We start from the raw sequence: 9,329 nt of genomic DNA, 5'->3' as shown, positions 1-9,329 counted from the left end.
TCATTAACTAAAAGTTGCCCATTATCAAAACATTATAACATACTGTAAATCAGGGGTGTCAAACTCAATTTCATCACGGGCCACATCAGCATGAAGGTTGCACTCAAAAGGCCGGTTGTAACTTTNCATTATAACATACTGTAAATCAGGGGTGTCAAACTCAATTTCAACAATAAAAACGTTCTATGGATGCTAGTTATTACGAAGATTAATTCAGGAAATTGCGTCCATAGAACGTTTTTATTGTTGAAATTGAGTTTGACACCCCTGATTTACAGTATGTTATAATGTTTTGATAATGGGCAACTTTTAGTTAATGAATGGTATCGGGCCGCATCATTTGGGTTATTTTTGACATCATATTCTTGACACCTTACTTTTGACATTTGAATACCGGTTCACAAAGCTGATATTTGGATTTTGGAATGATTTAGTTTCTTGTTTTCAGGTGGAACCAAACAGCATCTCCGTGCGTGCTTTTGGAAAATGTTTGCCGGACACTCTCACCTTACCTCATATGGCTTCAAAATGTTTAAAAATGATCAAAATGTAATTAAATGAAACCCCAGGAATAGCCACATTAATGTTAATACATGCTCAGAGAGATACAAACCAATGATGAAAGCACACATTAGACAACACATACAGTCACACAATATGAGATATGGTATCATAAACATCTTAGACCTGCTCAGTGAGTTTATGAAGCTTTAATGTCTGTTTTTGTTCATTTCTTCCGCGTACTACTAATTCATTAGATATGCTCATGCAAGTTTAATTGTCTCCTCAGGCTGTGTATTGATTCTAACAGTGTTTTTATACAATGATTTATTTGGTGGATAAAAAGTCTGTGAATGTTCAGTGGTTGCAAGGGAATATTGGATTTAGGGATTAATACAGATCAAAACAGAAAGGGATATTATTTAGCTGCTATAGTTTGTTTTTCTATACTTGTTTAAATCCTCAAAGTAGTGTGAAATTGTACATGTTTTTCATAAAAAGTAGGCCACTCTTGCTATGCTACAGAGGGTGAGATGTTTGTATTGGAGTGAATGGGTTAGAATAGCTAGATTAAATGAATGAAGTGGCTCCAGTGGATTTCTTCCTGGCACCAAAGGATGAAACCTAATCACACATGACATTACATTACATGTCACTTGTTAGACGCTTTTATTCAAAGCGACATACTACTCACTGGTACATACTCAATACTGTGGGCAATCCCTACAGGAGCAATTTGGGGTGAAGTGTCTCAGGGACACAACGACATGCTGACTGCAGTGGGGTTTGAACCTGTGACCCCCTGATCCGAACACCAACGCACAACCCACTGCGCCACACAATTGCGGCACAAAGCAAGGGCTTGCACTTTCTGCTTTGCACCGCCTTCCAGCTATTTAAAGGCTGGATATACTTGTAAGGACTCAAAGACTCACCTTAGAGGGGGAGAGGGGGATTGTTTGGCAGGTTTCTGAGGCCTCCAGCCCACCCAGAAGTAGGATCTCATTTTCTTTGGGCTGGTGGACAGTCAGCAATTCCACCATCTTTGGCAGGTCTGGAGACACCGATGCCAGTTTCTGTCGGAGCACATTGACAGTGTGAGATGATCAAAAGAAAAAGCTTTTTCAAAACTGAACATAATGCATGCTGTGTGCTTCCAACACATAATTATAAAATTATTTCTGGGAGAAGTCTTCAGCCATGTGCCATGCTGCCAACCGCCAGCTGCAAACGCTGCACATCATCCAAACCAATCAGCCCTCTAATTCTGGGTAATGATCTTGACTCCATGGCAACTGAGCCGATGATTATAATGTGAAATACAGATTTCCTGGGAGATTAAAAGTAGGCGGGAAAAAAAAGGGATGAAGATTAGGCTCACCTTGATGCTTTTGTCGTCGCGATAGTCTGTTTTCTGAGGGTCCAGATTCACAAAGCAGATCTGAGGGAGACAAAAAGAGAGGGACAAACTCAATGGGGAGATTGTACTTCAGTCAAACAATTATGAATTCCGATTTTTCCAACTAATATCGTAATTGTGATGTGATTCATTGTTGCATTATTATTCTCATTGAAAAATATAGTGCAATATCATGGTGTAACTTTCTTAAGAGGATCTGTATCGAACAAATGTGTTTTTGTTAAGTCTGTATACGATTTGTATACCAAGACATCTCAGCAGCTGAACAATACTTCATTCAAATTTGACTTTTAACACATATTCAAAGAGGCCTCATTATGCTTTTGGGAGTTTCTCTTTCCTGTAGTGTGTCATATAGGTTTTTGTGCATCTAACCCACATGTGTCAAACTCAAGGCCCGGGGGCCAAATCCGGCCCGTGGTGGATTTAATTTCGTCCCGCAGGATAATTTCTAATTCCTATTAGATCTGGCCCGCCGGTATATTGCACCTTCACTCCATCCTGAGGGTCTCCTCAGCTCAGAGCCTGAGCCCAAACATTGATGACCTTGCACCCAAGATGAGATGCCAAGTCTCTGAACTAGCATCACAGAGCAGCACACTGAGTTCAATGGATGTTTCCTTCTGGACTTTTTCTCTCACGACAACAGGGCATGTTTGGTTTGTTCTTTGAGGGAAATAGTTTTGTTGAAGCTGTTGTTGGCCTGTGGAGAAATGTAATCATAAGAAATGACTCTGGAAAAGCTGCAGATAGAGCCATAAGAAATGAATGAACTGATTATTTAATGTTTAATGTTGTTTTTATAGGCAATCATTTAAGCTTTGTTAGTTCCAGGTTTAATATGTGCAATAAGTTCATTTCAATAAGTTCTGCAATAAACATTGAACCAGTCCGGCCCTCCACTAGTACCCATTTATTTGATTTTGGCCCACTGTGTATTTGAGTTTGACATCCCTGGTCTAAATGGTCTGTAAAACCTCAAATCCCTGTGATCCCCCCAGAGGGACTTTCTCTCCCACACACTCCCCCAGAGAGCAATATGTGTCCTCTTTAAAAAAAATACTGTGTTTCTTGCAATCTATATTTTCAATGAACTGTGCCTCTGTACCACAGAAGCTGAGCAGGTGTAGGGTAGAAACTAAAGTGTCTCAGATGTGAGAGTGCTCTGAGGGAAAGCTTTGTTTTTCCCACTGCGCAAATCCTACACACCAAACACCTTTTCTTAAATTAGTGACTCAACAACAGTCACTGTCTGCCGCCTCTGAAGCGCAGAAAGGCTCCCATTGGCAGACACCTTTCGAAGAAGGCTTTCTGTTCTGTCACGGTGTGCAAAAACATGCCTTCCTTTCCTCCTCTGTCTCTCTTTCCTCTGTCTCTCTTTCCCTCCTCTGTCTCTCTTTCCCTCCTCTGTCTCCACTCCTGCATTGCGCCCCTCTCCCATCCTCTGCCTCATTCCCCTCCAATCCCACCCGTCTTTATCCCCGAATGCACGTTTAATGGCATGTGACGCAGTCCTCATGTCAGCTGGGACTGTGGTACTGTCCGACAGCTGCTGTTTCAAACACACACACACACACACACCACACACACACACACACACACACACACACACACACACACAGCACACACACACACACACACACACACACACAACACACCACACACACACACACACACACACACACACACACACACACACACACACACACCACACCACACACACACACACAACACAGCCTGAGGCCCCACTTGAGATCCCATACTCTGGCAGCTCCTCCTTTAGGGGGATTTCAGTCTACAGTCACGAACATATACATATTTTGTATTCAAACTAAGCTGCCAGTGGATGTAAAAGTACATTTGCAGTGTATTTGTAAAGCGCGTCCCATGACGATGCGCCATTTCCACTGATCATAATTCCAGTCATTGAGGTGCCTATAGAAGTAGATTTACATTGTTCAATGCTTTCCAAACCTCACATTTGGGTTTTCTACATACAGCATCTCTTGTTATAGCCATGTCCACTGTCCTACACGCCTTTTGTTGGGCTCCCTCCACCTCCCTATGAGAATGTTGCTCTGCAGTTGTCAGCTCGCCCACTCGTGCTGTCTGATGAGTCAACCACCGTTACAGGGAACATCAGTGATTTATGTTTACAATGGCGTTTGCTTAGCAACCGGCGTGTATTTTGGGAGGGTTTGTGACTTTGCAGACCGTTTACATGCAGAAAAAGCTACATAACACCCACCAAGGCGGACGGGTGATAACCAGAAAAGCCATATGATGGGAGCCTTTAAGTACATCTAGTCATTCTAAACATACTCAATCACATAAGGAAAAAGTAGCTGCATTGAAATTAAAACAAGTAGAAGGTATCAGAAGTAAATAACTTCATTAGCCAGTAGGTCAAAATCGAATCAATCAAATTGTATTTATAGTAGCCCAAAAGAAACTTATGAATTGGAATGGAGTTGAACGGTCTCAGTCACGAACATTATACATATTTACTATACGTTCCTAACTACGTGCCAGTGATGGAAAAAACATTTTGGATTCTTTAGTTAAGTTATTCACCACTGTAAATAATTTCAAGTTAAAGTACTGCAGTTGGATACAAGTAGAAAAAAGTAGAAGGTATCAGGTCATTCTTGACATACTTTTATTGGTTTTATTTGTTTTATATATGATATTATGTATGTATTGTTGGAGGAGGCTGGGACTTCAAGTTTTTCATTGGCCATATGCAACACTGTAGTTACTGTGCGAGCTTATGACGATAAAGTTTTGAATCTTGAATGCTAATTAGGTAAGTACAACAAAAGAATATCGTATCAAAACTATAATCAATCACGATTATAAATTTAATATACAGCCCAAGAATCACCAAAAATTGTAAAGGTCATTCAACAGAATGTTTATTTTTGATTATAATTTATTTTAATGTCACACTTATGTTATATTTCTGTTGTGGTATAATATGAAAGCTCATACTCTTTATATAGTAGAGAGTTTTGTGATAAATTCTGAACAATGTCCCAACTACTTAGTAATAGATAAATTAAAGCTCAAGTAAGTCTTTTCTTCCACTTTTGATGTGTAATCAAAAGGTTGGGTTTTATGACCTCTTGACATCGCTGCTTTCCAGTGCAGCGAAGGGAGGCCCTGGAGTCTCTAGCTTCCTCCTTAATTGCTAAGAACCCGTATTGATTAGCCATAAGGGAGATGTGCCTCAGATACAAGACGAGTGAAGCCTGTGTTAGAATTAATGATTTATCTGCTACAGACCCTAAGAGAGGCCTGAGAATTGAGGTCAAACAGTTAGCCGGAGGACACCATTAAGTCTTTAGTGTCTTTGATGGTCTGTATTCATTCCAGTAAACCGGGACTTCGAGGGTGAAGGAAGTTCTAATAGGGGCCTTAAGCTACCAGAACACTTGAAACTTTCTTTAATCAACCAAACTCCATGAACTGGTCAAGGGGACAGGAAATGTCGGACCTATAACAAAGGTCGAGCTTCATAGAGAATATGTGGTGTGTTTCCTTACTGTGATCACTAGTCCTGTATATAATCATTTACAACTAGTTCCTGTTATTGGGTTTTTTTTGATTCCTCTGTTTTTATTCTTTCCATGTGTGGACTAGATGACTACAAACATTGCAGGAGAATTAGCTTAAACATGTTTGTATTAACTGATAGGAAATGGAAGCAGCTTTTTATGATTAGGGACGGAGAGAGCTGGGGAGGGGACACTCTTCATTAAGATTGTTCAGCATGTCAAATGATCAGGTGGAAATCTACTTGTTTTAAATAGATGTGTGTGGTTGGTTGCTTGTATTAATAATAACAGTATGTGTAAAGGAAGCTAGAAATATGCAATTGAAACCTTTTTATTTGAAATAAAAGATTCGCAGGGAATATTCATTAAAGAACAATAGCTCAAGTGTCTGGAGAAAGAGCTGCAGGATAAATGAGTGTGCGGTACTTTTTTACTGCTTAGAGATCAGAGCTGATGTTTTTCACTCTTGTTGATTATTGTTTGACGTTAAGGTAAACATCACATGTGTTATTTGATAATCCCAACTATAAAAGAACTATAATCTTAAACCCTATCTTAATAAAATGCCAAAAGTATGTGAAACTTGCAAGGAGGGTTTGATATATCGTCGAAATTAAGGTCGCCTCTGGTCTCGCGCTGATTGGCTGGACCCAGCTCGCGGCTAAATGGAGGACCCCTCCTGGGGGTTTTTGGATAAGCCTGTGTATTTTTTAGACCAGTCTTCGTTCTTTTTCTTCAAACTGACCAGATCCGATAAGATTGAGAGGAAGAGCAGAAGTTTACTTCCTTTGTATTTGTATTGTTACTTTGTGTCATTAAAACAAGGATTATTGTTAACTTGCATTCTGGTTGTTTCTTAATCCCTTCCTTTTACGAATCTTACCCAGCTTACCAAACGACACGGGGAGACGAGGTTGGTTTTAACATTCCTCAAATCTCCAACAAGGTACCCCATGAATAAATGGAGATTGAAGTATAAAGTGGCATGAGGAAAGAAAAAACTCAGGATATAGCAAGGTACAAGATATGAATTCATAAGTGCAGTCAGGTGGGGAGGAAGGATAACACATTTACTGTAAGTATGTACTGTATTCCAACCTGAAGAATTTTCAAAAACAATTTTTATAATGCTATTTCATATACAACTCCACCATTTTTAGAAGCCATATTCAATTCAAACATTTTATTTGAAAAGCCTTATATTTACCTCTAACAAGTTTCCAGGATATTCTAAGACTAATATCAAAATAATAATCTGAAAATACAAAAACTTGGACCATTAAATATGTTTAATTTATCCAGCAGGAGTTATATGAGGAAGCTTAGTTAGTATAAAATGATTTCGTCGACTTTTACAAGCTGTGATGGAGTCATTTATATATATGTTCTAAAATCGGCCCATTAAGCACAAAAGCTACTTTTGGTAAATCAAAGTATGTTTTGATGACTACATAGTAAAACTTCTCTGTCACAAGCAAAAGTCCAGCATTTCAAATCGTACTTACAGTAAAGGATGAAAAAAAATTATCGGTCTGTATGTATAATGTAATTGTCCCACAGTGAAGGTCTATCCAGAATAATCATTGTGAGATAGGGTAAGCAAAAGGTTGTGTTTCTTTGCGATCGATCCTTTACGGTACGTCCACACGGGCAGCGTGCGTGAGCTTGCCGTGTGGGCGTGTCTGGGCGCGCAACCAAACAATAGCCAACAAGTCACCATGCGAATCTCCACGCCCCAAGACACACAGCAACGCCTGTACTTGATTGGCTAGCGCTTTTGTCCAAGGCATATGATTTCAAAAAAATTGATTGCTGGAAGCTTCCGTCGACGCTTTGAAAGTTGAACTTTTCTCAACTTCGAACGAGCAATGGATGGCAAAGCCAACGGGGCAAAAGCAACGGAGGCAAAGCAACGGAGGCAAAGCAACGGAGGCAAGAGACAACGCGAACGGGGCAACCACAATGCAGTTTGGCAAAGCTTGACGTCCCACCCCATTAAAGTGAATGGAGACATCTCTGTTAAGCAATGCACGCTGCTGTGTGGACGGGCCTTATAATGCTTAAACTCCTGGTAGTTTTAGAAGTTGCTTTATTTCTGAGCTAGCCTCTTCCACCTCTGAGTCACCACTTGAGTAAATGTACTGTATTTACTTTGCCACCACTGTAAATACATCCTTCATTACTTATCAATATACCTAACAAAAATATAAATGAACACTTTTGTTTTTGCTCCACATTATCATGAGTATGAACTCAAAGATCTAACAACATATTTCAAGATAATACACAAAATAACGCATTCTCTCAGAGCATTGTTCCCAAATTCTGAAAAAATCTATTGTGAAGTGTAGCACTCTCCTTTGCCAATATCCATCCCACTCCACAGGTGTGGCATATCAAGATGCTGATTAGAGCAGATGATTATTGCACAGGTGTGCCTTAGCTGCCAGCAAATAAAAGTGGCACCCTGAAACGTGCGGTTTGCTTTATCGGGAGAGGTCTGAGCGGGGTACCGAAAACCCATTAGGGTTAAACCCATAACCTAACAATGTCAACCGCATTGGCAGTTAATCTAAAAATCTTGGGATGTCTGGATTCGGCCGTATACGGACAGAGCCGCTATTACTTCGTAGTTCCAGTTCACTATCAAATTACCATCAGCAACTAATTGCACATGCCACATTGAAGACGAGATCGACCAAACATTTACCACCATGGCCCACAAATCAATCAATCTAGGATAACTCTATGCGAAGGAGATGTGTGCACTGCGGAAGAGAGAGCAAATGTGTGTCACACCAGATTATCACTGAACTGTTTTCGATTACCCCCAGGACCCCATTGGTTTATATAGATAATATGTTAGAGTGTCTACTCCTGAAAATGGAGTCAAAAACAAGTGTTGCATTATATTTGTCAGTGTATATACTTGAACTTTAGATTAAATTTGTGTTCTGTATCAACACGTTACTTTGATAATAATATAAGCTGAATATCTATGTGTAATTCGACTGTAAATTGTCTAACTATTAAGGAGAAGTAGGAGTCCTCTCACACCTACTGAGTCACCACTTGAGCAAATGACAAGTATCTTTAATCCACCAATCTGCTAATTGAACCTTGCTCGTCAATTACTTAGCAAACTATATGTGAGTCAACTAAATTTTACAATGCAAAATCCCACAGGTGGATTTCGCTGCCTCTAAATCCCCAATCTAGCTGTACCTGCTAGGCCCTTCCCCCTTCTCATCCTCCTCTTAGACCTGGTAAATTAGCTTGACAAGCAAATATATAGTTTTCAAAACAATCAATTGACAAACAGATCGCTTGTTTGAAAATTATTCCCCGTAATCTGATGTGTGCTAGATCCAACTTTCGGGCCAGAGACCTCAAAAACCGCTCAGCGCCATATGAGAAGTCATGTACTTTCGTTACTTTAAGATATCTGTGAACGCCATTCAAACATAATGTAAAAAATGATATTCACAGAAATCAATGTCATCAGCATCAAGAGAATGCAGTAAATATTATAAACTAAATGTCTAATCATTCAACCAATAGATGCGACTAAAATAAGGAAAGGGTGGAATAGACATGTTCGCCTGACTGATTGAAATAAATCTATGTACTCATGAGATTAATCTATTCTATACAAATTCTGCCTTCACTTTGCCATTCAAAAGCCGATACCAGAGCCTGTCTGAAGTGTCCTTCAGCTGAGGCGTAGTAATGCGGCACAATCAGAGGAGGCAATTAGCCCTTTTACCTCCAATCTGGTATCCTCCCAGTGTCAGAACTGATAATATTTTCCAAACTATTAGTCATAATGGATGAAAATTGCTGCCCCGAAA

At 39.8% G+C, this 9,329-nt stretch overlaps 1 long non-coding RNA gene across 1 annotated transcript in view; it reads right to left on the bottom strand.

Moving 5' to 3' along the window:
- Positions 1-1,441: 1,441 nt before the first annotated feature.
- Positions 1,442-9,329, bottom strand: part of LOC104956473 (uncharacterized) — a 28,032-nt gene continuing 20,144 nt past the window's right edge. Inside the window, exons 4-5 of the long non-coding RNA XR_799560.1 lie at positions 1,883-1,942; positions 1,442-1,577 (exon numbers count right to left, since the gene is read on the bottom strand). This is a non-coding gene — a long non-coding RNA (uncharacterized lncRNA). The remainder of the gene's footprint in view (positions 1,578-1,882; positions 1,943-9,329) is intronic.

This window comes from Notothenia coriiceps, unplaced genomic scaffold (assembly GCF_000735185.1).
Source record: "Notothenia coriiceps isolate Sejong01 unplaced genomic scaffold, NC01 NC01_scaffold00026095, whole genome shotgun sequence".
NCBI lineage: Eukaryota > Metazoa > Chordata > Actinopteri > Perciformes > Nototheniidae > Notothenia > Notothenia coriiceps.
This window is presented reverse-complemented; position numbering and strand designations above follow the sequence as displayed.